The following is a 24,929-nucleotide window of genomic DNA, read 5'->3' on the forward strand; positions in this document are numbered from 1 at the left end:
TATGTTAACAAAGTGCTTTGAAATAAATCCTGCAGATTTCTGCATTTATGGTCAAACTGTAGAAATGAATATAACAGCAAAATCTGCTGTCAGTGTATAAATTCAAAGCTTACAATAGTTATCTCCGTCCACCATCTTTGACGTTTAACACAAGAGCTACTGATGTATAGTTAATCCTACTACAAATCCAATAAAATCCTTTTAGAAATGGTAATTAAGCTTTTTCTCTAAATTAATGCAAAGAAAAAAAGAAATAAACCGAGAAATATTCACAAAAGTATTAGTTTTTAAGAGTGGAAAGCATGAAAAACAACTGTTACTTTTTAGGAATAGAACACCAGATCAACCAGTTGCTAACCATAAGATCGCAAGTAACTCACTGGAAGAATGCCACGTTTAGTTCACCCTTATATAAGCTTAGCTCTGAAAACTAAATGCCGATACCAAAAGAAATGCAATCCGCCTCTTTTCAATTAAGTTTAATACCTGAAGCGATAATTGCTGATATTTTTTGCGGCAGTATGAAGCAAATACAAAAAAGATTCCCTTGGAAATCCTCCATAAAAACTCTGCATATCAACCATCGGTTAATTTTTATTTTGTTTATGGTTGTACTTTATCAACAGTTAGGTAGCCCAGAAGGGATATTAGCTTCAAAATCGCATTTTGTGGCTTTTCACTATAAACGACGAAACACTTTTTAAATTGTTGCCACCAAATATTATTGCCCTATATTATATTTTTAAAAAATTAAATAATGAAGAACCTACATGAATGTTTGTATGCTTCTCACATTGTGAAAAAAGGACGGTACCTAGAGCCATCGGATTTTGAATAACATAATTCTCCACCCGAAAATAAGCACCTAGAAGTCCGAATTTTGAAATTTGAATTTGTTTTATTATCTATTTCATATTTTGTAAAACGTTAGCGAATTTTTTATCAATAAACTCAACGATTTCAAAGCGAGCACCGGTACAACACTGTACGGGAAAGGGGGAAAAAATCCTTATTCCAAATTTGAGCTTGCGGATGCCCATATTCGGAGGAAGATTATGCTATTCAAAATTTAATCGCTCTAGACACCGTTGTTTAATCACAATGCGAGAAACATTTAAGCAGATTCTTCATTATCTAATTTCCTTAAATATAATATAGGGCGATAATATTTGGTGGCAATAGTTTGAAAAGTAATATGGATATTTACAGTGAATCGACGCAAAATTCCAAAACGAAATCAATAAGTCTTCTGAGCTAACGCTCCTTTGGGCTAAAAACACTTTTATCTCCAACGTGCGCGACTGTCTGTCGGAACTTCTATAGATATGCTGTTTTTAAATATTTTTTGATATTACTTTTGAATTGTATTTTATGTGGTTTAAATGCAAAGAACACGATATTTAATAAATAAAGGTAATACACAAAACGTTAAAAAAAAGTCTCATTGGACGTAATATAAAATCTGAGACTTTCGGACTTTTTTTAAACGTACTTATCATTGATTAGTAGATATTATAAATCTGATATTTTGAATGCTACCTCTATAATAACATGGAAGTTTAGATTTGATTTAGTTGGTTTATTAAGATAACTCGTCATATTTAAATGGCACATTATTTTTATCTTAATTATTTACTGTCCGCTATATTTTTCCATGAGACTTCAATATAATGCAAATTACGATGAGCTTAATTAGCTGGTGACGAAATCAGTTTAGTCCTGCAGGCATGATACTCTGTTCTGCAATGTTCATGAAATCTGAGCATGTATACGAGCCAGTGTCCCTTAGAATGTCCTCCACGAAGATATCCCTCCCTTTAGGCAGATATCTGTCTCGGCTTTGCCGTAATCACATAAACCAAACCAAACCCTGAAATCTGAGATTGGCTTATTAATGTAATAAAAGTTGGTGCTAGGCTAATGGGAGTTAGCCACTTTTGAAACCCAATAATTCTCAATACTTTAGTGTGTGTATTTAATTATGGCAAAGCACACTAGGGCTATCTGTCTAAGAGGAGGGATGCCTTCGTGGAGGACTTTCTGAGGGAAACTGGCTCGTATACACGTTACACATGGGGAAAACCACGAAAACACCCATGCAGCCAGCCAGTTCGCGGGATTCGAACTTCGGACCGAACTACCAGTGTTCAGCGACCTTACCGCTCGGCCGCTGGTGGGCTCTCTCAATACTTTAGATTTGTGTATGTGTATAAATAGTTTAGTTTAGTTCGAATTAAGATTAGTTCGCAACTACTTTTAATTTTGAGTTTAAATATATTTTTAAAGCTTACGTGCCGTTAATATTATATTTTAAGCTCTACAAACTTAACGGTCTGTGGACTAAATAGTTTTTGTTGAAATTTATCTTTGAATTTGCAGTATAGATTATAGCTCGGTTGTGATGAAAGTATTTCGTCTGAATAAATTATTAAGATACAAGTGTAGCCAAACCTTGTGTATTATATTATTGATTTTATTATCTTCTTACTTAGCTTAATTATGTACCCGCTCGAGTTATATCAAAAGCACATGCATTCAAGAGAATATAAAAAGTTTCATTTGTACATAATTATTAACAAATACTGATTACAAAGTACTGATCATTAAAGTAATTTTCATCGAACCATTTCTTAAAATTCCGTACATTTAAAAATTTTTTTATTACTCAGTAACCGAATCGAAACCTGTAGAATTTATATATCATTATAAGTTATATTTTCTTGCATTCGTAATTGTAAGTGCACAAAGTTGCTATAAAACCTGCATGAAGACGGAATTTTAAATTCCGTGTATAAATACGATTTATTGTGTTTTAAGTGGTTATAGCAAACGCACATTCGCGCACACTCAAAGATTTTATTTCGCAAGAATATTTGTCGTAAAAGAATTTTGAGCTTCATGTATTCTGAATTTTAATGGAAGTTTTCAGCCCACATTTTGACAATATATATGTATATATGACAGCATTATCTTAGATTCTGATTCAAACATTTTGTATAAAGAGAATATAGATGATTTTAATGAGATTTCTAAGTAATATCGACAATTTTTTTACATATTTTTTTCAATAATTTCAAAGTTATAGTCGAAAAAAGAGATAACTGACATTATAGAAGAGTGTTTCATTAAATATGTGAGTTATTTCGTACAATGCATTCATTTCCTTGGTTTTACCCGAAGCGACTCCCAACTCTAGAATCGACTTTCCTGGCACGTAAGCTTTAACAGCTTAGGGCGGGGTGCTGGAATCTCCTAAACCCCGTTAAGTGATTGATGCATTCAATATCCAGGTCTCTCTCTCGTTCGTTTCAATTTGCGTCCTTCTCCGAGTCTCCCCTAAGATCGCACCAATAACAAGGGAAGTGATTTACGCAGAGAAATCGAGATCTCTTTTCAGCATCGTTTCGGGTTTCAGGCTGGTTACCTTAGCCAAGCATTTCCTTAGCTCTCAACAAACAATGGGTTTCTGCAGCACACATTTTATGACGTGCCCAGAATCAGATAGTATGAAAGTATGAATGAAGTGAGGAAAACGCAGAAAATGCAAATTTCTTTTAAGATTTATTGTCAGTTCAGTAATACTGAATTGAAAATTGACTTAAGATAAGATAAGGATAGTTTCAGGAATAAATGAAAAGAATACGTCATATGAAATGATTACAACAAATCCCTGCAAAGATTGAGACAAACTAATTGGGAAGGAAACTCCAAAAGCAAAAAGAGATTAAGCAGTTTAACGTTATGAAAGCAATCTCCTACTGAAAAGATACAGATCTACATCTGTTGTTATATCATCCTGTTAATTTTGCATGATCTGGAATGGGGTTTTTATCTGTGAAACCGAGAATTTTACTGATAGAGGGCCTTGAAATTCCACGTTTAGGAATATGAGGCATATATTACGAACAAAGAAACACATGAACTCTCTGTTGCCCAAAACTGCTGGTGAGAATTTTAAAATTTAGGAAAATGCGGTACAGGATCGAACACCGAATAGAATCGATACCCTCTCAACCGGCACAAGATGGACAAAGCAGCTCAAAAAAACGAGTTTCAATTCTGTATCGATGTCGATCCTATGTGTTGGTCCTGTGCAAGTACTGCAAAAAAATAATAATTTAGTCCTTTGAATGTGTGTCGTTACTAATTATAAGTTTTGTCCACGTTATGCTAGTGTCAGTTGTACACCAGCTACGATCTCCCGCCATATTGATCCTATGCCATTTTCGACTCTGGTACGTATTGTCCTATGCCATCGTCGATCCTGCTCCGTGTCGATCATATGCTGTTTTAAATTCTGCGCGATATTGATTCTGTGCCAATATCGATCTTACACAGTTTCAGTCCTATGTCAAGCATAGTTTGATCTACGCCGATATCGCTAAGTCTAGGTTCAATTAAGAATTAGTTATCTTACGCAGTGGCGATATCCAACTTCAAACACACTTCTCCAACAGCTCAAGAAGCCTTTCATCTTCTCCACGAAAGTAGCAAAATTAAAATTTAACTTCGATGGACAAAGATACACATAGAAAATGCCTGCTTCTTTGTCAAAAAAGCAGCGCTACTATACCAGGTTCCGAAATTCCATGAATATAAAATGGCCATTGTCAGATCCTATTTAAAAAAAAATCTGAAAGCTTTCAAATTTTACATTACGCTCAAAGGGGCGTTTTCTTAACGTTTTGTGTGTAACTTTATTTATTAAATATCATGTTCTTCGCACTTAAACCATAAAATTCAAGTCAACAGCAATATCAAAAAATATTTTAAAGAGCATATCTTTAGAATTTCCGATACAAAGTCTCGCGCGCTGGAGATAAATTTTATTTAATTATTTCTTTTTTCGTAACAGTAATGCCATTGCTCGCTTTGAAATCGTTGAGTTTGTTAATCAAAAATTCTTTAAAGTTTTACAAAATACGAAATAGATAATAAAAAAATTCAAGAATTCAAATTTGGGCTTCCAGATGCCATTTTTTGGGTGGAAACGTACGTTGTTCAAAATTAGATGGTTCTAGCTACTGTTGTTTTATCACAATGCGAGAAACATACATACATTTATGCAGATTCTTCATTATTTAATTTCTTTAAAACTAGCATAAGGCTCTAATGTTTGGTAGCAACAATTTGAAAAGTGAACCGGCATTTATAGTGAATCAATGCAAAATGCCAAAACGAAATTAATAATCCTTCTGGGCAAATTGCGCCTATGCACTAAAAATCAAATATGAAAACAGATAAATCTGCGGAATGTAACTGAATCATACTCAGTAACGAGTCCCATTTTTCTCAATTTTCGAAACATAAATGATTTTATCTCCTTCACAAAAAGAATAATCAAATTCGGAATAATTATTTCTACTCAGATTGGCGAAAAAGAGAGAAAGAAAGAGAAGACGTGAAAGAAATAAAGTGGATTTTTGGAGAAGCAAGACGAGGCACACTTCTCCTGTGCCATTAATATTGTTTATCTTTAACTTCGTTTGACGTTTATGGGTCGTTTAAGCGAACAACGCAATTCCCTTACATTTCCCCTAGAATCGTTTATTAATGAAACTGTACATCTCCATAGGTTACGACTACGTCTGTTCGCTAGAAAGATACACCCTTTGGGAAAAAAAAAAAAAAAAAAAAGCGAAAGAGAGAACATGAAGTGATGGTTATTTGCAATGATATAGTAGAAAAATAAGAATATGAAACTAGAATAATAAGATGAATAATATTAATTGTAATTAAAATTTTTATGATTCTTAAAGAGTTTAGAATTTTTATAATTAATGTGCAAAGATTTTGCTTCACGGGGGAACTAATTAGTCTCTTCACATCTATTATTTAAGTTGTACACCATTTGCAATTCTGAGGTCATATTGTTAAATTAATCCATTAAAATACCATATGATAAAACACTTGTTGATAAAAAACATAAATACATCTGACCAACCTGAAAATTCGATTAAAAGTATGCAGAATGAGACGCATTCCGATGAGCTCATAGATCACGTGACATATATATAGCTAATGTAAACAGACAAGATAATATAAATGAACAAGGTCATTTTATCTCTTCCTCTCTTGCCGAATGTATCTCATATACATTAAATTAATGAAAACAAATATAAACAACACAATTCAAATACAGACATAAAACATATGACTGAAACACTTGAATAATAATTCAAGCGTGAATGCGTGAATATTTTAAAATTAATTTACTTCTTTACCTTGCGTTGGCTATATAAGTTTCAAACGGTTTTACAATATTTTATTTAAAATTATAAACTTTGGGATACAATAGTAGCTTCCTTCATTCTCATAAGTTTTATAATATCATTCATTATTTACTAATTTATTACAAATTTAATTGCTGCTATATTTTTTCTTTGTGTAAACTGTTTACTTCAATATATAGTTTTCATTCTGCCAATTTAAGTTCGTATAATCTCGTTCAAGTAAACCTTTTTGGTTGCAATCGGCCGCACCAAACAATAACCCACTCCGTTGCCTGGCTCGGTGGTTTTTTATTCTTATATCTATCTGCTCCGATTTTTTTTATTCTTTATATTGGTAAATATTCTTATATATCATTCTTATATATTGGTAAATGTGCATTTTTTTCTTTAAAAAAGTGCTGAATTGTATTGTTTTTATGGTCCGGTTAAGGCTTTTATGCCTTTAGTTTATATGCATGCAATAGTTGCAAAATTATCAACAATTTCAAAGTTGTTTAAAAGGCTGCTATCAGACATCCGTTTATTTCGGAAGAACAAGGGTTTGGAAAAATTTTTCTGCTTTGTCACAACAGCCAATTACCACAGTTCACTCTGGGGTTAACATGTAAAGAGGTAATTGGTTCTCCATCACAAACATGTTAATTAGCTGATTGCTTGAAAAGGAACAGCTTGTAATTTTTTTCGAAAGGAAGGAAAAAACCGCGCTTCTTTCTTTTAATAGTAAACCAGGCAAAAAAATTATCCGGAACAGTTGTTCGTATGAAACAAATACATGTGTGATACGGGCCTAAGTGGTATTAAGCCTAACGAGGCCTGCCATTTGCTTAAATTTGAAACTCTTATCAGAATAGTGAATAAAGTCACTTTGTGGACCAACTTCGGTGTCTTTTCGCCGAGTGAGACCAACAGTAAAGGTTGAATTCTCTGGCCCAAAAGATATGTCTCCTGCCTGCTAGCCGAATTGTTTGTTTTTGCATAAAAACTATAATTTAAATTGCAATTTTTTTAAAAAAAACTTTGTTTCGTATTTTAGGTGTTTCTGCATTTTGCAATTTTTAATGAAGACATTTTTGAGTTTTTATGCATTTCTGCCTTGCTGCGAAGTGAGAACTGAATTAATTGAATGAGAAATATATCTCTAACGAAATTCGAGGAAATAAGTTTAAATGAAAGACAGCAAAAATTTGTCCAATTTAATAGGCCGTACAAGGAAGTCAAATTTTTTTAGCATAGAAATTGGCAAATGGGCACATAATGAATATGCAGCTCATGCAGCTACATTAGGTCTCAAGTTAAGCAATGAAATGAATAAGACACTTTTATGACCATAACCACAAGTAATAATTTTTCTTCCGAAAAAAATTAAGTGTCATCTGTTTAAATAGGAAGCGAAAGGTTTGATGAGGTAGTAATTCCCATACTGCCGTGCTACGCTAAATATGTTTACACCTGCCTTTCTTTCGACTTTTTATGCCGCCAGATGCTCATTGCATTGTAATACGAATTTATAACGTGCTTCTTATGCAACATGACTCAAAAAGCTTTAGTTGACACAAAATATGCTGTTTCTGTATTACCATATCAGTCCGAATACAAGACTGTTTTACGCATACAACGATGCCGCATTTTATAAGGTATTTTACAGGAGATTTTATTTGCAGAATTTTATTATAGAGGGCTTTTTATCGATTTTTTGCATGTATCCTCATTTAATGATAAAACTGATCCTCCTAAATTCCAGATCTCTCACGTAAATTATCGAGCTCTTGACGATTTGTTCACTCCTTATTTCAGTCAGTATATTTAAGTTCTAACACTAAAAATTCTGTTATTTATAACTAGAGTTATCTGACGCTCGGGATTTGTAAATGGATCTGCGGTTGTGTCAAGGATCGAAAATGTCTAGGACTTTTAAACGAGAGTGATTCCTCCGAGTTTGTTAGTTCAGAACATCGGCTATTTCAATGAAGTCAAAATAAATTATCTAGAATTTTTTGGGGAAAAAAATAGACAGGCAATAGAATTAGTCTTACCTTCTTGGGAAGCATCTACTAAGCCGAGACTCTTAATGGAGCTAAACGATATCACTACGCCCAGTATGAAAACGGACAACATAAGAAGGATGTAAGGCTCCGTTCAGACGGTGGTATAAATGCCATAACTGATTTAACTCGAGCTGCGTTGCTAGGTAACCAGACCTTGCTACGCGACAGAAACTGAATTAGGGGTTTTGCCAGAAAGTTTCGAAATTTCCAAGTTTATGCCGACTTTATTTAAGAGTCAACCAATCAGAGCGAAGGCGCAAAACTTGAACGGAAAAACAGAGCGGAAAAGCTAAAGACACAATCCCAACCCCATGCGCAAATTTATCTTCTCTGACTGGCTACGGCTTATACCTTGTCTCGCAGGTGTGAACGGATCATAGAGGGATAGGAATTTGTCATAGAGGCTTAGTCATAAGATGACTAAACGTCTATGACATTTATACCAGCGTCTGAACGGAGTTTAAGATTCCGTACAGACGGGGGAAGGGTAAATGTTATAACTGGTTTAAGCCGAGCTTCGTTTCTAGGTAACCAGATATTGCTACGTCACAAAAAAACAGGTTTAGAGGCTTTAGCATAAAGTTCGAAATTTCCAACTTTATGCCGACTTGGTATAAGAGTCGACCAATCAGAGCGAACGCTCAAAACCTAAACGGGGATACAGAGCAGAAAAACTGTAGACACATCCACGCATGCGCTAATTTAGCTTCTGTAATTGGCTGCGGCTTACATTCTGTCTCACAGGTGTGAAGGAAATTCCCGCATTTTATGCCTTATGACTAAGTTTCTTTGACATTTATACCATCTTCTGAATGGAGCTTAAAAGATCCTTTAAGAACTCAAACAGCTAATAGAAGACACTGATTGTGCTTACAGAACCAGACAGCATTTACGGCGAAACTCAAATAAACTAATTGAAAGCTTAAGATACCCCAAAGGGTACACAGATATAATAGCGCAATATGGCTCAAACTTATACCGGTGTAACAAGCACTGTTGGCAAGGACAAAGCAGCGCCGAAACCAAGCTGCTATAGTAAAATTTCAACTAGTAACGTAGCCTTCAGTAGGCATAACACGCTCTGTCGAAACAATCTAAAATTTCCATTTAAGTACTATATCTTTTTACTTCATTTGAAAACGCCTGAACTAAAATTAGTATTTTGGCAGGAAAAAGGGAAGGAAAAAGGACAGTAAAGTACTTAATATAAGATAACTGATTATATAAAATATATCAATATTTTACAAAATTTAATTGGATACTTTCAGAAGAAAATGCGAATTCTATCAATATGATAATTCATAATTCAATAAATGCAGAGGAATTATTTGATGAAAATTATTTTAAGTTTTGCTATGACAAAAACAATAATGGACTATTTATTTTCAATGCTTAAATAAATTTTTAAGCATTGCAAATTAATAGTTATCTTTAGTACTTGAGATGTTTAAGAATGCCGGAATCAGCTTCAAAAACACTTCCAGGATAGAAGAATTTGCTGTGTTTATACAGAATTTTTCCATTTACGGATACCATTTATTTTCCAGTCGGTTTCAAGATGTTAATAGTTACAGAGTAGAACTGACAACGGCAAAGTTGCGTTTCACCTAAAAAGTGTGTAAAGCCTAAGCCAATGATAGGCGCAAGCTTACCCCTTGGTCACGACAAAATTTGTAGAATACATTTGATGCTACTAACAGAAACGTGAGATAATTCGCAATAAATAACAACAGTAAAAGAAGTTTTAAACTTGAATGTGAGATTCAATAATACATAGTGAATTTTATGTATATCTGCATGTATTTTATGAATATTTACATGTGTCGCTTTAAAGAGTTCATCATGAAAGCAGATTATTTATGCAGATTCTTCATTATTTAATTCCTTTCAATATTATGCAGGGCTTTAGTATTTGGTGGCAACAATTTAAAAATTGATTCGCCGTTTATAGTGAATCAAAGCAAAATGCCAAAACAAAATTAATAGCCATTTTAGACTAACGCCCTTTAGGGCTTGGAAAAAAAAAAAAAAAAAAAAAACTGTATTTAGGTAAATATCGCATTTAAGGACTGTTAGCAAAGTAAGTTCTTCAGTATTTAATTATCTTAAAAAGAAACATTTTCCAAAAGCATTAGAAAATTAAACCACTGCCAGAGACATTTGGCGATCTCTCGATACTGCGCAGAAGCTCTGTTCTCCATGGGCAAAGCATTCGAAATCCGAAAAAGCTCTCTCTAGAGTTAAAAAATCAATACAAATAGAGAAGGTGGAAAATAAGAGAGCTAGTGCATAATAATGAAAGAGCAGACGTAGAAAATTCATTTCTAAATATCATTATATTATAATTCTTACCTTTTCATGATTTTCTTTTTTTTTTAAGGAATAAACAAATTGATCACAAAGATCAGGTTCAGCTAATTGCAATAAAAGAAGATGTTACGGTAGTTGTTCTTTGGAAATCTTATACGTATGAAAACGCAAACAGCTGTTATTCATGCGAGGGGGATGATTTTGATCATAAAACTCTGTATTTTAAATGAGAAAAGAAGAAAATGTCATTATTCGCTTGAATATTTGTCACATATCCTCGGATTGAATTAAATGTGAAATTCAAATATACTTATTATATTATAGCGCTCTTTAGAACGTTTCAGAAAACAGAAAATACAGAGGTGAAGGTTAGTTTAGTTATTAGATGCGCATCTAAATATTTTGTACATAGAAATATATTTTATAATTGAAATCAAAATTTAAACTTCTTCAAAAATCCATAAAAAATTTTAAATAAATTAAAAGAAATGAGAATAATTTCAGATATATCGATAGAATTGTGGTAAAATATTTCGATTAGTAGCCGAAGTATTAGTAAGTTTTTGCATTACTTAAAACATCAAGAAAGAGACTGCGATGATTTTGCAATTATGGAGAACTTCATTAGCTTCTGCGAAAGGTATGGTTTGTTTGATGTTTGAATATCTTGAAGTTAAAGATACCCAGGTAGCATTATCATATTGTCCTTATGTTGCAGGTTTCGGCGCCGCTCAGACGAGAGTGACTCTGACTGCCGTACCGAAGGCCCCGAGTTCGAATCCCGGAGAAGATATGGATGTAATTTGTTGGCCCGTCTGTTAGGTGCCTCCATAACAAAGCAACCACTGCTCCCGGCCTTAGTAGTGGCTAGAGCTAAGCGGCTAGATAAACGGCTAAAGAGAGGCTAGAGCTAACGGCTGGAGCTAAACGGCTATAAATGTCTAGAGCCCGCAAATGGGAAAAAATAAGTTGCAGGTTTCAGTAGTTAATTACACAAAAGTAACCTGACCGAATGGGATACCTTGAGTCTAAAATGGAGTTAGAACCCAGATCTTAGCTATTGAATGCCGACAGTATGCCAGTATCGTTCCTATGCAGTGTCAATAGTTTATGCATGCGATAAATGTGTAATAAAGACTCGAAATTATGTTTTTATGCATTTCAAGATAATTTTTTCACCTTCTGACTGTTGCTTGTCTCGTAACGTCTGCTGTAGTACGTTGATGTGTTCTCTAATTTATTAAAGATTCCCTAGCTCCCTCTGTTCGGTGAATATATCACAACTTAACGAACGTAAATGTATGAGACCTTCAATTGCCCGCTTAAAGTAACAAAAGTGTAGGGTCGCTCATATGCTGGAGTCAGTTCTACGCAGTTTCAGTAGGATGGCAGACCGGTGTCGATTCAGCGCACTCTAGACCACATGCCTATGATGACTGTGTGCATTAATCTTCCTACTCATTAGCACATCGTGATTAAAATTTCTTTTTTCTTTCTAAACTTTCGATCGTATGCCCTTAATTATAATCTGCGTCTTTAAAATAGGTACTTCAGGGCCATTGCCAGAACCTCCGCATTTGCAACCGTAACGCATGTCATCATCATCGCATATCACTTATTTTCTCCACATCATCTGAGAGTTGTAATTCACGCGCATTTTATGACGCTCTTTGTCGTTGCGAAGAAAACTGGACTGCATAAAATAACCCTGAAGTTCCTGTTTTAAAATAACAGAATATAGGGTCGATCGTAAGAGATATCGTTCAAATTCTGGCATTAGTTCCATGTCGATGCGATATTGTATCGGTCCTACGCAGTACCGATTTTGCGCACTGCTGATTCTATGCATTGCCAACTATCAATGTTCATAATATTCATAATATAAAGTGCACTATTGATTCTAAGCAGATTGATGATCTTCATAATATAAAATGCGCTATTGATTCTAAGCAGCACTTTCTATACGCTGTGTCGCTTCTATGTAACCTCGATTTTATAAAGTATTGATTCTGTGATAGTGAGACATCTTTTACCGTATAAAAGATGAATGATTTTCAGCTGTGCATAGAAGCTAAAATTTCAATTTCATTCCAAGCTTGGTAGTGAGATTCCGTACGATCAAAATGGAAATGTTGAAACTAAATAACGTTTGCGTAATCCGAGTTCAAAAAACAAAACATTTATTTTACATATTTATAAAGAAAGAACGTTCTGAAACAACATGTTTCATCTGCAAAATCAACCGATGCTCTCTTCAAAACATTATGCCATCTAACTTGGCACACATCCAAAAGAACACATCGAAGAATTACAGAAGCGTTGTTGCCACACAAAAAAAGAAATACAGTTACAAACTTCACAGAATAATAAAACAAAAATACGCTTTTGAAAAATAAACAATAATAATAAAATTCTTATTTCAAAATGATCAATATTGTCTTGATTACCCAACAGAAATTAACAGCCTCCTAACAAAGTTTTCAAAGACAGGGGAAGAAATGTTTTAGGACAGTGCGTAGATAATCAACGAAACGGATTATACCCTCAGTGATAATTGGAAGTTCAGTGTATTTACTCTTTAGTACACTTGCTCGTTTTAAAAACATAAAAGAATAAGATACCATGCTTGTGATGCGAAGTTTTTATTCTAACTAAAAGTACCATACATTGAAGTAGTAACGCATTCCGAACACGGCACCGAGAATATAAAAAAAACGAACGATTAAACTGTCAACATAAGTCAAACGAGATTGATGGCTTTTAAAGTTTATATTCGGAAGGCATCTATCTATCCATGTCCTCCTCTCCTTCCAAACACAAAAAGGAAAAATAATAAAGATTCGGTCGCCAGAGTGTGAAAAAGATCCAAAGCGATAAATGTTGGCCCAATGCGTGTCAAACACGTCGCTACTTTGCATATTTATAACCCACAAACGAGGCTTTAAAGTTTCGCATTCGCTAACTATCCCATTTCATCGCCTTTAACAATAGAACGGCTGGTGTAGATGTTGTGGGTAATTTATGACCTGTGTATATCCATCTTTTGCGAGCAATAAAGATAGTACCATGTGTTATAGTTTGAAATTGTACATTTCTTGCTCAGTTTATTAGCGAAACAAGGTGTAAGGAAACCAATTCAACAGATGAAGATCAACAAAGCGGCTAATGAGAAAAAGAGATGCGTTTTAATGTGCTTGCCACTATATAATAGGAAGAACCTATTTATCACACCATTATATTATGTGAAACTGTTGTATGTGAAAACAGAACTGATATCGTCAAACGCTTTATCACACCTTTAATGCACGCAATGTTTGCTTTCGAAAAGTCCTTTTGTTTTCTTGTATAAAATATTCTAGAGGGATTTTCAGTAGCACAGCAAGCGAAACATGTAATCTCATTTTGTGATATGAATAATTTTCTGAAGGAGGGCAAACATATATAGTCTGTCAGTTCTTTACAAACACACGGAAGCTGATTTCCATAGGTGGATGGCTTATTAATTTTTGCATAGTTGGTATTACAAAAGCCATTTGGAGGAAACTTTTATCATAATGCATATAAATTTATGTATGCTTAAGATTTTACTGATCATTCCACTTAAACTCTGCAACAAATATTTGGATCTAAGAAAGAGGTCTTAAATGACTTTCTTTTCCTCTCTAGATATCTTCGAATCCATATGTTCGTATTTTGGTGAAAATACAGAACTGTTTCTCCACAAAAAAGAATTATTGTCAAAAATCTATGAATACTCAAGATTAACTTACATATCAAAACCATTCACATTAATATCAGTTTTGGTTTGGTTTAGCTGATAATAACTAAGCACACTGGAGCTATTTGCCTAAGGGGAAGGATGTCTTTGTGGAGAACTTTCTTAGGGAAACTGGCTTGTATATTCGTTACACATGGGGAAAAACCACGAAAATGCCCATGGAGCCAGCCCATTCACGTGGAATCGAGTCCACGTCGGAAGTACCAGAGTTCAGCGATTTTACCGCTCGGGTGCAGGTGAGCCAAATATAATTTCTGATTATTACTGATGTTTATTAATGCTGACTTTTCGTTTTCAGCATTGGAAATTGTGAGAAGGCTCTTCCTAACTTTTAAGACTAATTTATTAATAATTAACATTTTATCTCGACCACATAGACAGATTTCTTGCTGAGAAGTTAAAGAAAACAAAGTCAATTTTAAAGTAATAAACAAAAATTTAACAAACGGTACTTCGACTTAAAGACCTAAAATGGAATTTCTGTAACTTCCAAAGTTATAGAATTGTTAATGTGCGTATGGGATAATAAGCCAAATAATGTCCAAAATTATAACTTGTAAATAATTTAAAATTTGCAAAATTAACTCTACAATTTTCTGCACTGATACCCTACTGCTGTCCTTAATATTAAATGCTGGATTGTGTGTTTATCTTATTTAAGAGAAAAATATCGCCCAAAGCACCATACTTCTGTGCTACAGCCATTGATATAAGTAGCAGATGTGACTTATTGTTCCGAGATAGCAGTATTAAGTACAGCAGAAATGAAGATCTTCCTTTAAAAACCTTCTGACAATTTTAAATGGAAGTCTAACACCTTGGAAAATTTGCCACTGAAGTTTCGAGAAATTTAAAAGAAAGATAAAAAAGATAAACTACAAGATTAAAAGAAATTTTGAAATCTGATTTCCGCTTGCAGAATTCAGTTTAACATCTGAAATAAAATTCAAGCTTAGCATTTACGGCAAACCTATTAGTTTCATAATTAATCTTCTACACTTTAAAGACATAGTTTTTAAGTAGTAGTTTAAAATCTTATATTTAAAATTCGATATTCAAAATAGCAAAATCAAAATGCTGTGATATAATTTCATTGTAAGCACTTTTGCATAAATATCTCCTTAAGAATATTGAGCATTTTCTTCTATTTGCTTTATGTTCAGAGCAAACTGCACACGGAAAGGTTAAAACTATATTCTGTGCTCATTATTATTCGTAGCAGATGTAATTAAGTAATTAGATGTAATTAGGTGTAATTAGATGTAATTAGGAAAGATTAATGATTCTAGCAATAATATAAGATCTAGAAACAAAAATACATATGAAGAATAACGTAATGATTTTGCCTTCTTCAGATTTACTGCTTTTGCATAAATGAGGAACTGACTTTCATGAAATCAGACAGTCAATCAGTAAAAGAAATGGCATGCTTTACTTTAAATATATGTTCAGTATTCATTTTTTTAATTCTTTTGTTTGAGGCTATTTGGAAAACATACGAGATGCAATATGAGAGGATCGGCGAATATTCAGTTTTCGAATTTTTTGTACAAGGGAACTTATTGCTTCCGATCCTCAGTTTTGCTGCGTCTGATCACTTTCGAATTAAAAGTCAATCATGTACATTATGTATCATATGTAAGAGAAAAAAAAAATGTATAATTGCTTTCAGGGATGGATGGAGGAATGAGTATCCTCCTCCTGACGACGTTATCTCGGAAGTAATTGGATGTTTCTCAAATGATGGTTTATTTTTATTTTTATTTTAACATTTGAAGATTATAATTTTATATTTATAGGATTTTTATATTTATTTATTTATTTGAATTTCAATTTTTGGTCTTTGTGAAATATTGGTTTATATATATATATATATATATATATAAGTAGATAGAATATGGGGGTTTGGAGCTATGTGGCGCTGTGGCGCTCACAGACGACGGACGGGGGGAGAGGAAATTTACGGAGGAGCCCGTGTGGGTTGATACGTCATCAACCACGCGGCTTAACCTCGGACGTGCTGCATCCTGTTTGTGACGTCATCACGCATTATCACTTCGTATTATCTTGCTATTCTTACGTCAGACACATGTTTCATCCTTTTTGTGTAGTAATCCGGTTTCATGTACACGTTTATCGATTGACATAGAACTTCCCGCTGCTTTGATGTCATACTAAATCCGCGGTCTGATTGCAACTTGTTAGAATTTCTAGCGCATTCTTTTTAGTTCAGCAACGACCGCTAGAGGGCAGTAGTCGTATCCATGGCGCTTTCTGATTGGTTCTCCTGGATCCTGACCAAGACTTATATAGAGAGACGCTGGACCCTATCATATCATTTCCGCCTGTGTTGCATGTTTCGTTCCTGCTTTCGCTCTTCCTGTTTGAATCAAGACGTGTTATTCGAGGTACATATTATTTTTAATCATATATCTTTTTCGTGTTCGTATATTTGATGTTACTATTTAATTTGAGTACGAAAATCTGCATTTGTTGCACTGCCTTTATAGTTTGACTTTATATTTTTTAGATGGATTTCGAACAACAGTTTGAGAACAAGCCTCTCAACGCATGGATGTGCCGAAGATTTCAGATTCTGAACAATACCATGAAAAGCCCAAAGAAACACCCATCTCGCAGAACGCTAATGGCAAACGAAAAATAGACGAAGAAAATACATATAAGAAGAAAGTAAGTATTACGAAAAGAGTTTATTCTTGCTATAACGCAGACTTATTATTCTTTTATCAAACGACTCATCATTATTTTTTCTCTTTTAGCGCAATGGACGCTTTACTGAAGGTACAATCCCAGAGGAGCTGACACATATTGGCAACAATGTCTTTGTGGGACCTACCCTTTTCAACGGAGAGATCAAAGTGCACATCAGGCAATACAGCAAGTACGGGAGTTCATATTATCCGACTCGTAACGGTGTGAATTTAGAGCCTTCGTGTTTGGACACCTTCTCTCAACACAGCCCACAAGAGGTGTTCACAACGAATCTGCACCTACCCAAGAATTTTAGTGCGGAATATAATGGTTACCACATCACGTTAAAGCAATTTACAGTAAAAGGAGTGGAGAAAAGCAATATTAGACTTACAATCGCCCAGTGGGAAGAATTGTCCACAAATTACAGTCGCATCAGTACCATCGTCACTAACCTCGTATATCAATGTATGGACTTTTGTGAAGCCTACGAAAGTGTATCCGAGGAACCTATTAACGAGGAAAAGCTTCCAGAATCCTTCGACATTTCTTTGGGAATAGCATGCCTTCAAACTATTCTAAAGACGTCACTAGAACAGCTGATCCAAGAACACGGAGATTTGAAGTATCCTAAACTTATAAACTGTGAAGAGCTCGCTATTTATAAAACAGAAGCTATCAACTCCATGGCTCTGAAATTAAATTCTATCGACATAGTCAGGCAATTTTATGGAAATGTATGGACTGAAGAGCCTTATTTACTTCTGATTAAACCAGCACATTATATCACAAAAGACTTTTTAAAATATGTTTGTCTCAAACATGTACTTGATGAAGTGAAAGAAACATTTTGTCCTACCAATCTGGAAAAATATGGTGCTTATGGTATTGAATATTATGAATGTTTAAAAAGTAAATAAAATTATTGGTTTATAATGGTCTCTTTACTGTCTCATAATTAAGTTTAAAAATAAATATATAAGGGAACACTATAAATACTCATACACATTTGCTTTCCGTTCATAAGAAGGATTGATATAGAAATAAGAGGTTGTATGTTTTAGAGTAAACTATAAATGAGCGTTCACATTTCTATTAGTAAAAATCACTGCTGTACATACCATGAATCTGACTCAGATGTATCGCGATCCAGCCCTTCCCGCCAGTTTTGGTGGAGTGAGTGCTTTGCATCGTTAATAGGTTCCTCGGATACACTTTCGTAGGCTTCACAAAAGTCCATACATTGATATACGAGGTTAGTGACGATGGTACTGATGCGACTGTAATTTGTGGACAATTCTTCCCACTGGGCGATTGTAAGTCTAATATTGCTTTTCTCCACTCCTTTTACTGTAAATTGCTTTAACGTGATGTGGTAACCATTATATTCCGCACTAAAATTCTTGGGTAGGTGCAGATTCATTGTGAACACCTCTTGTGGGCTGTGTTGAAAGAAGGTGTCCAAACACGAAGGCTCTAAATTCACGCCGTTACGAGTCGGATAATATGAACTCCCGTACTTGCTGTATTGCCTGATGTGCACTTTGATCTTTCCGTTGAAAAGGGTAGGTCCCACAAAGACATTGTTGTCAATATGTGTCAGCTCCTCTGGGATTGTGCCTTCAGTAGAGCGTCTATTGCGCTAAAAGAGAAAAAATAATGATGAGTCGTTTGATAAAAGAATAATAAGTCTGCGTTATAGCAAGAATAAACTCTTTTCGTAATACTTACTTTCTTCTTATATGTATTTTCTTCGTCTATTTTTCGTTTGCCATTAGCGTTCTGCGAGATGGGTGTTTCTTTGGGCTTTTCATGGTATTGTTCAGAATCTGAAATCTTCGGCACATCCACGCGTTGAGAGGCTTGTTCTCAAACTGTTGTTCCAAATCCATCTAAAAAATATAAAGTCAAACTATAAAGGCAGTGCAACAAATGCAGATTTTCGTACTCAAATTAGATAGTAACATCAAATATACGAACACGAAAAAGATATATGATTAAAAATAATACGTACCTCGAATAACACGTCTTGATTCAAACAGGAACAGCGAAAGCAGGAACGAAACATGCAACACAGGCGGAAATGATATGATAGGGTCCAGCGTCTCTCTATATAAGCCTTGGTCAGGATCCAGGAGAACCAATCAGAAAGCGCCATGGATACGACTACTGCCCTCTAGCGGTCGTTGCTGAACTAAAAAGAATGCGCTAGAAATTCTAACAAGTTGCAATCAGACCGCGGATTTAGTATGACATCAAAGCAGCGGGAAGTTCTATGTCAATCGATAAACGTGTACATGAAACCGGATTACTACACCAAAAGGATGAAACATGTGTCTGACGTAAGAATAGCAAGATAATACGAAGTGATAATGCGTGATGACGTCACAAACAGGATGCAGCACGTCCGGGGTTAAGCCGTGTGGTTGATGACGTATCAACCCACACGGGCTCCTCCGTAAATTTCCTCTTCCCCCGTCCGTCGTCTGTGAGCGCCACAGCGCCACATGGCTCCAAACCCCCATATTCTATCTACTTATATATATTCTTTATTTCTCGGAAAAGTAACCACTAAAGTTTCATGAAGTGAAAATTAAAAAGCTGAAAATTACATGATTAATAAAAATATGGAATCTGATTTCCGCATGCAGAATATACATATATATAAATATTCTTTATATAAATATATAGATAGATATATAAAATGAAATAAAATAAAAACTATGTTTAAAATTCATCCTATATTCAATTCGGAATAAACCACGTACAAAAACCAAAAGCAGAAACACAATGGCAAACTAATAGGGGAATACTATATATAAGAAATGGGGGAGAGGCAAAACGTGCCAAAACCAGAAATGAAAATGAAATTTACATCTTTCACTGCATCGTCGTCAGAGGGGATCTTTTAACGAAAAAAGTACTAAATAAATAAAACAGCTTGTATATGAATCGACAAAGACACAAATTGAAGTGGAAAATCTAAAACTAAAAAGGAAAGAAAAAAAAAAAAAAATCTGTCTCTTTATTAGTGCAACACGTACAGGCTGAAGTAAGTTCTGCCGAAAACGCAAAATTATAGCATCAAAAACACAGACAAAAAAAAAAAAAAAAAAAAAAAAAAAAAAAAATAAAACAAGTTTTTTGAGTAGATCGAGCTTAAAATCATAACTGGCAAAAATTATAATAATCCAATACTTGAAAAAACAAAATCAAATTTGAATTTTTAATCCAAAATTGAGAATAACGGAACAAAACAATACAAATATATATAAATAGATCTCAAAAATGTAATATAACACCCACACACGTATATTTATAAATGTATATATATTATATTTAATTGAATTAAATTTAATTTAAACTTAATTAAAATTTTATACTTGATTGAATATATATATTTATATATGTGTATATATATATATTATAGAGACGAAAATTCTGAGGTACTACTTTGAAATCCGAATTCCTTCAGATTATTTTTATTTTCTTCGCTTGCTTTTATTTAAAATTTTATATTACATAAATAAAATAATTTTGATACGGTTGTCATCCGAAGGCGATTTTCAATGCATACATCGGTTAACCCTGTCTTACTTACTTTCGTGGGAACAGGGACCATTAAAAGAACTGAGAAGAAATTTCGTCGCTGACATCTGCTGTGCACTTGTTAAGCTGATGTCTTTGTAGGTCCTGCTTTCGGTCTTTCATCATTCGGACGACCCCAGGGATCGCATTCCTCGTAACTCTAACACTATCTTTTCTTGCTTTCTGTTTCCTTTTTCTGTCTCTCCCTTCTTCTTCTTCTTCTTTTTTTTTTTTTTTTTTTTTTTAAAGTTTTATCGGAGGTTGTTAAGCATTGTCATCACCGAATGCTCCTAAGGGACTCCAGTCAGGGTAGAATTTCCTTTGATGCTAAGCTTTAGGGATGAGTTTAACGACTTTTTTGCAGGTACCTGTTTGGATAAAGTTGAGTTTTATTCTCTCTTTGTTAACTAATTAAAAATCAGCTTAGATGTGAGATGAATTTTTAATTAACATGAATGTAATATTTCAGGTACTAGCTCAATGCTTTATATTTTCCATACATGCTGAAATAAATGGTTTTCCATATATTCTTGAAACATAAAATGTAAATACAACGTGACTTATACAAAGGAATCGAAATTATTAAAAGCGTTTAAATGATTCTGATTTAATTACTTTTTAAGATTTATAGCGTTTTACAGTTTATATTATACTAGCGGAAGTACCCGATGCCAGTTGCTAGATTGAGAGTTTTGTATCTAACAACAGAGAAAACGTTATCGCTGTAATCGTTCTCTAATAACGATGCAAAAAAATACGATTCATAGTCATACATTTTTTCAGTCTGATGCAATATGAAAACCACCAAAAAAATTTCGATAGAAAAATAAACTAATTCTCTCTCATTATATCAGCAACAATGGCACGCAATTTGTAATAATTTTCGTCTTTCTAATCAAATGGTCGCAAAAGCTTAAGTTCAATCCAATATTTCACCTATATGCAATTTTAATCGATTAAATGTGGCAAACAATTGATCATAATTGATCAGAAATCAATAACGCGAACAAACATACAAACAGACATTCTTTTTTATATAGCCAGATTTTGTAAAACTTACAAATTTTTTTTAACAAACTCTATGATTTGATTAACAAATTCTATGATGAAGCAGTAGCAACGCTTTTCGAAACAAAGCATTTTTATCCCCAACGGGCAAGAGTGCTGCCACTCGGAAAAATGAGTGCGAATATGAGTGTTTTCAGAGTTTTTAAACAATGTCTCGGTTGATTAAAGTCGTACGAAGATGGGAACAGTCGAAATGGCTTTCTACGAATTTTTGGAATCGGGAATAATGTATTTAATGTTTGGCAATGCTATTTTTATTTTATGGTGAAACTTAGAAATTTTTTATTAACAAACTCTAAGATTTGAAAGCGAGCAGTGGCAACACTTCTCAAAATAAAGCAGATTTTTACTTCCAGCGTGCGAAACTGTTGCCAGTCGGGAAAATAACGGCGAAAACTAGCGTTTTCAAAGCTTATAATTAATATCTCTGATTTCAGCTACTCTTTTTTGGAAAAAAGTGGACATCGACCTTTTCCAGAACCCAGAAAAGAATTGTAGAAATATTGGTGACGATACCTTTAGTAGTTACTGAATTAATCGGGAACAAACACACAAACAGATTGGCTTTGATGCATTATAACAACTAATTTTTTCCTCAGGAACTTACTTCCAGTTTCCAAGCAATTTCAGTTGAATTCATATTGCATTTAAAAGTAGCATTATATTTGTAAAATAATTTAATAAATGTGTGAATGGAGCACTTTTACATTCTAGCGACTGTTACATTCAGAGTCAGGGAGAAAGTCATTCAGCTGCAAATCAGCTGCAAACCTGATCAACATCAGTAGAAGTTATTAAAAACCTCTAGTTGATTTCGTTATAGAGGCAGAATTAGGAAAATCCAGGTTTTTTCATGTCATGTCTGATTAAAAATCCTTACTTTACAAATGCAGCAGAAATTTAAATATCTTGACTAACTGGGATTACAACTCATTCGATTATTAAAAGAACTCAGTTAACTATTTTGTTTTTTAGGCCAAATTTTACGTATTTACAATAAGGAAATGGATTTTATTTTATTATTTATTTATTTATTTATTTATTTTTGTGTATGTGTGTGTAAAAGTTACGCAGTTTAAAAATAGGTTTATTTGCCCAAATGTGCACCGCATTTACAATTCAGCTAAAATAACGTAGTGAAATCGTTATTACGCAGGACTTAAAAAAAGTACAACATTTACTATTATTGTTATTACTACTAGCGAACTACAGCCGAAGCAAAATTTATAAGTTCTATGTACCCCTGAAAAGAAAATGCATAAAAGCATTTTAATATGAATGAAATCAATTCATTCTTTCCAAGCAACAACCAATTCATAAACATTATTTTTTTTTGTTGCCAAACCAGGAAACAAAACTTTTAACACTTCAGGTTAATACGTATACGTGTGATGTCATGATTTAAATTTAATGTAATAGAACAGTTTTTCAATAACAGTAAAAGAATTATCGTGGCAATAACATACCGTGTCAGTTATCCTAACCTGAAACAAAAAAGTTGCCAACAACAGCTATTTATTTAAAATGTTGACATTAACAAAACCATTTTCGATATACAATGACGTCACATGCAATCGCGTGCTTTTTTGAACGTCAGAACATGACCTTATATAGTAATAATAATATATTTAATGTTTGGTAACGCTATTTTTATTTCATATTTTATAAAACTTTCAAATATTTTATCAACAAGCTCTACAATTTGAAAGCGAGCAGTGGCAATACTTTTCGAAATAAAGCAGATTTTTATCGCCAACGCGCGGGGCTATTGCTAATCGGAAAAATGGGAGTACGAAAATTAATATTTTCAGAGGTTTAATTTATATCTCAGCTTATTCGAAGCCGCATGAAGATTAGAATGGTCGGAATGGCTTCCCAAGAATTTTTTAAATCCGGGGGGGGGGTTACTTCTCTTGAAACTGAACTCCCTGCCTTTCCGGAGAAGATGATGCCACAAACAAATGAACAAACAGACGCGCACAGATTTTTAATAGTATAAATTTTTATTTACTTTTATTATTATACTTATTATTATAGTTATTATTATTTTTTATTATTAATATTATTTTATTTTAACTTAATTAAATTTAGCTCAACCATATACAAACATATGTGTCTTATAGTCCGAATTAGCAGAGTATTTCTGCAGCTCGGATAATTTCACCTTTTGTATAGTTATTGAATAGTTGCTGAAAGTCAAATTATATGCCTTCTTTCAACACTACAAAAAAGATTGCACTTCTCGTTCTTCAATATATTATATGATAAAGTAGTATGATCATATAGATACCATACTACATTTATTAATCATATATGTAAATTTCTCTACTTACTAAATAATCTAATAAAATCTTCACGAAGTTTTAACAAAATGGCAACAGCTCTCTTCTTTAGATTAGTGTTGTTGTCTTGCAAACGATAATTTTTTTATTGCCACTGGTGTCCTTATATACTTATTTACAAAATTATAAAGAGATACATTCCGATGACATCAGAGATCAAGTGACTTATGCATAGCTAATGTAAACAAGCAATGCAGATGACCTCAGAGATCACTTATGTATAGCTAATTTAAACAACAAGGTCATTCTTCCTATTCTTCTCTTGCGGAATATATCTCATTTGGTATTCATCTTCATTATTGCTACAAATGTATAAAAATATAGACAACAAAAGATCAAGGTTCCCTTCTGATTTTTTTAAAATTATTTTTTTTAATACAGAAATGGAAGCAATTCATTCTGCCTCATTTATTTATAAGAAAAAAGAGCTTTCTGTAAAAGATTTCCATTCTAACCACGTATTAAACATAAATCAAGAAGAGCAAAATGCTATCACCTTCTGCCCACTTCTTTTACCCTCTGTCATTGAGAGCGGTTCTAAAAGCTTTTCCTATCTGCCGCCCATCTTGTTATCAAAGACTTATTCATCTGACTTGAAACATAAAATGTCACGGGATGGTTCGTCTCTATCCAGAGGTTGGTTATGGCAAACGCATTTCCAACCAATGGACAGCTAAATAAACAGGAAAACTTCTAGTTGCTCTGAACGGTGTTTCAGCTGCAAGTTATGAAAGTTATCTTTAATCGAGGTAGACGAAATAAATGTGTAGAAGAAGAGAAGAAGGAAAATATCAGAAATAAAGAGAGCACTAAAAAGAAAAAATGAAAGTGATAATATTGATTTGGTGAGTTG

The 24,929-nt window shown here is 33.7% G+C and overlaps 2 long non-coding RNA genes across 2 annotated transcripts in view; one reads left to right on the forward strand and one right to left on the reverse strand.

Annotated features, from left to right (window-relative positions):
* Positions 1 to 24,656, reverse strand: part of LOC146993567 (uncharacterized) — a 62,979-nt gene extending 38,323 nt beyond the window's left edge. Inside the window, exons 1-2 of the long non-coding RNA XR_015044332.1 lie at positions 24,573 to 24,656; positions 20,680 to 21,034 (exon numbers count right to left, since the gene is read on the reverse strand). This is a non-coding gene — a long non-coding RNA (uncharacterized LOC146993567). The remainder of the gene's footprint in view (positions 1 to 20,679; positions 21,035 to 24,572) is intronic.
* LOC146993566 (uncharacterized) overlaps positions 1 to 24,929 on the forward strand; it is a 117,141-nt gene that overhangs the window by 60,889 nt on the left and 31,323 nt on the right. The gene's annotated exons all lie outside the window — the stretch shown is intronic.

This window comes from Stegodyphus dumicola, chromosome 12, assembly GCF_044657685.1.
Source record: "Stegodyphus dumicola isolate Sdum_Otavi_A_Nest chromosome 12, ASM4465768v1".
NCBI classification, from domain to species: domain Eukaryota; kingdom Metazoa; phylum Arthropoda; class Arachnida; order Araneae; family Eresidae; genus Stegodyphus; species Stegodyphus dumicola.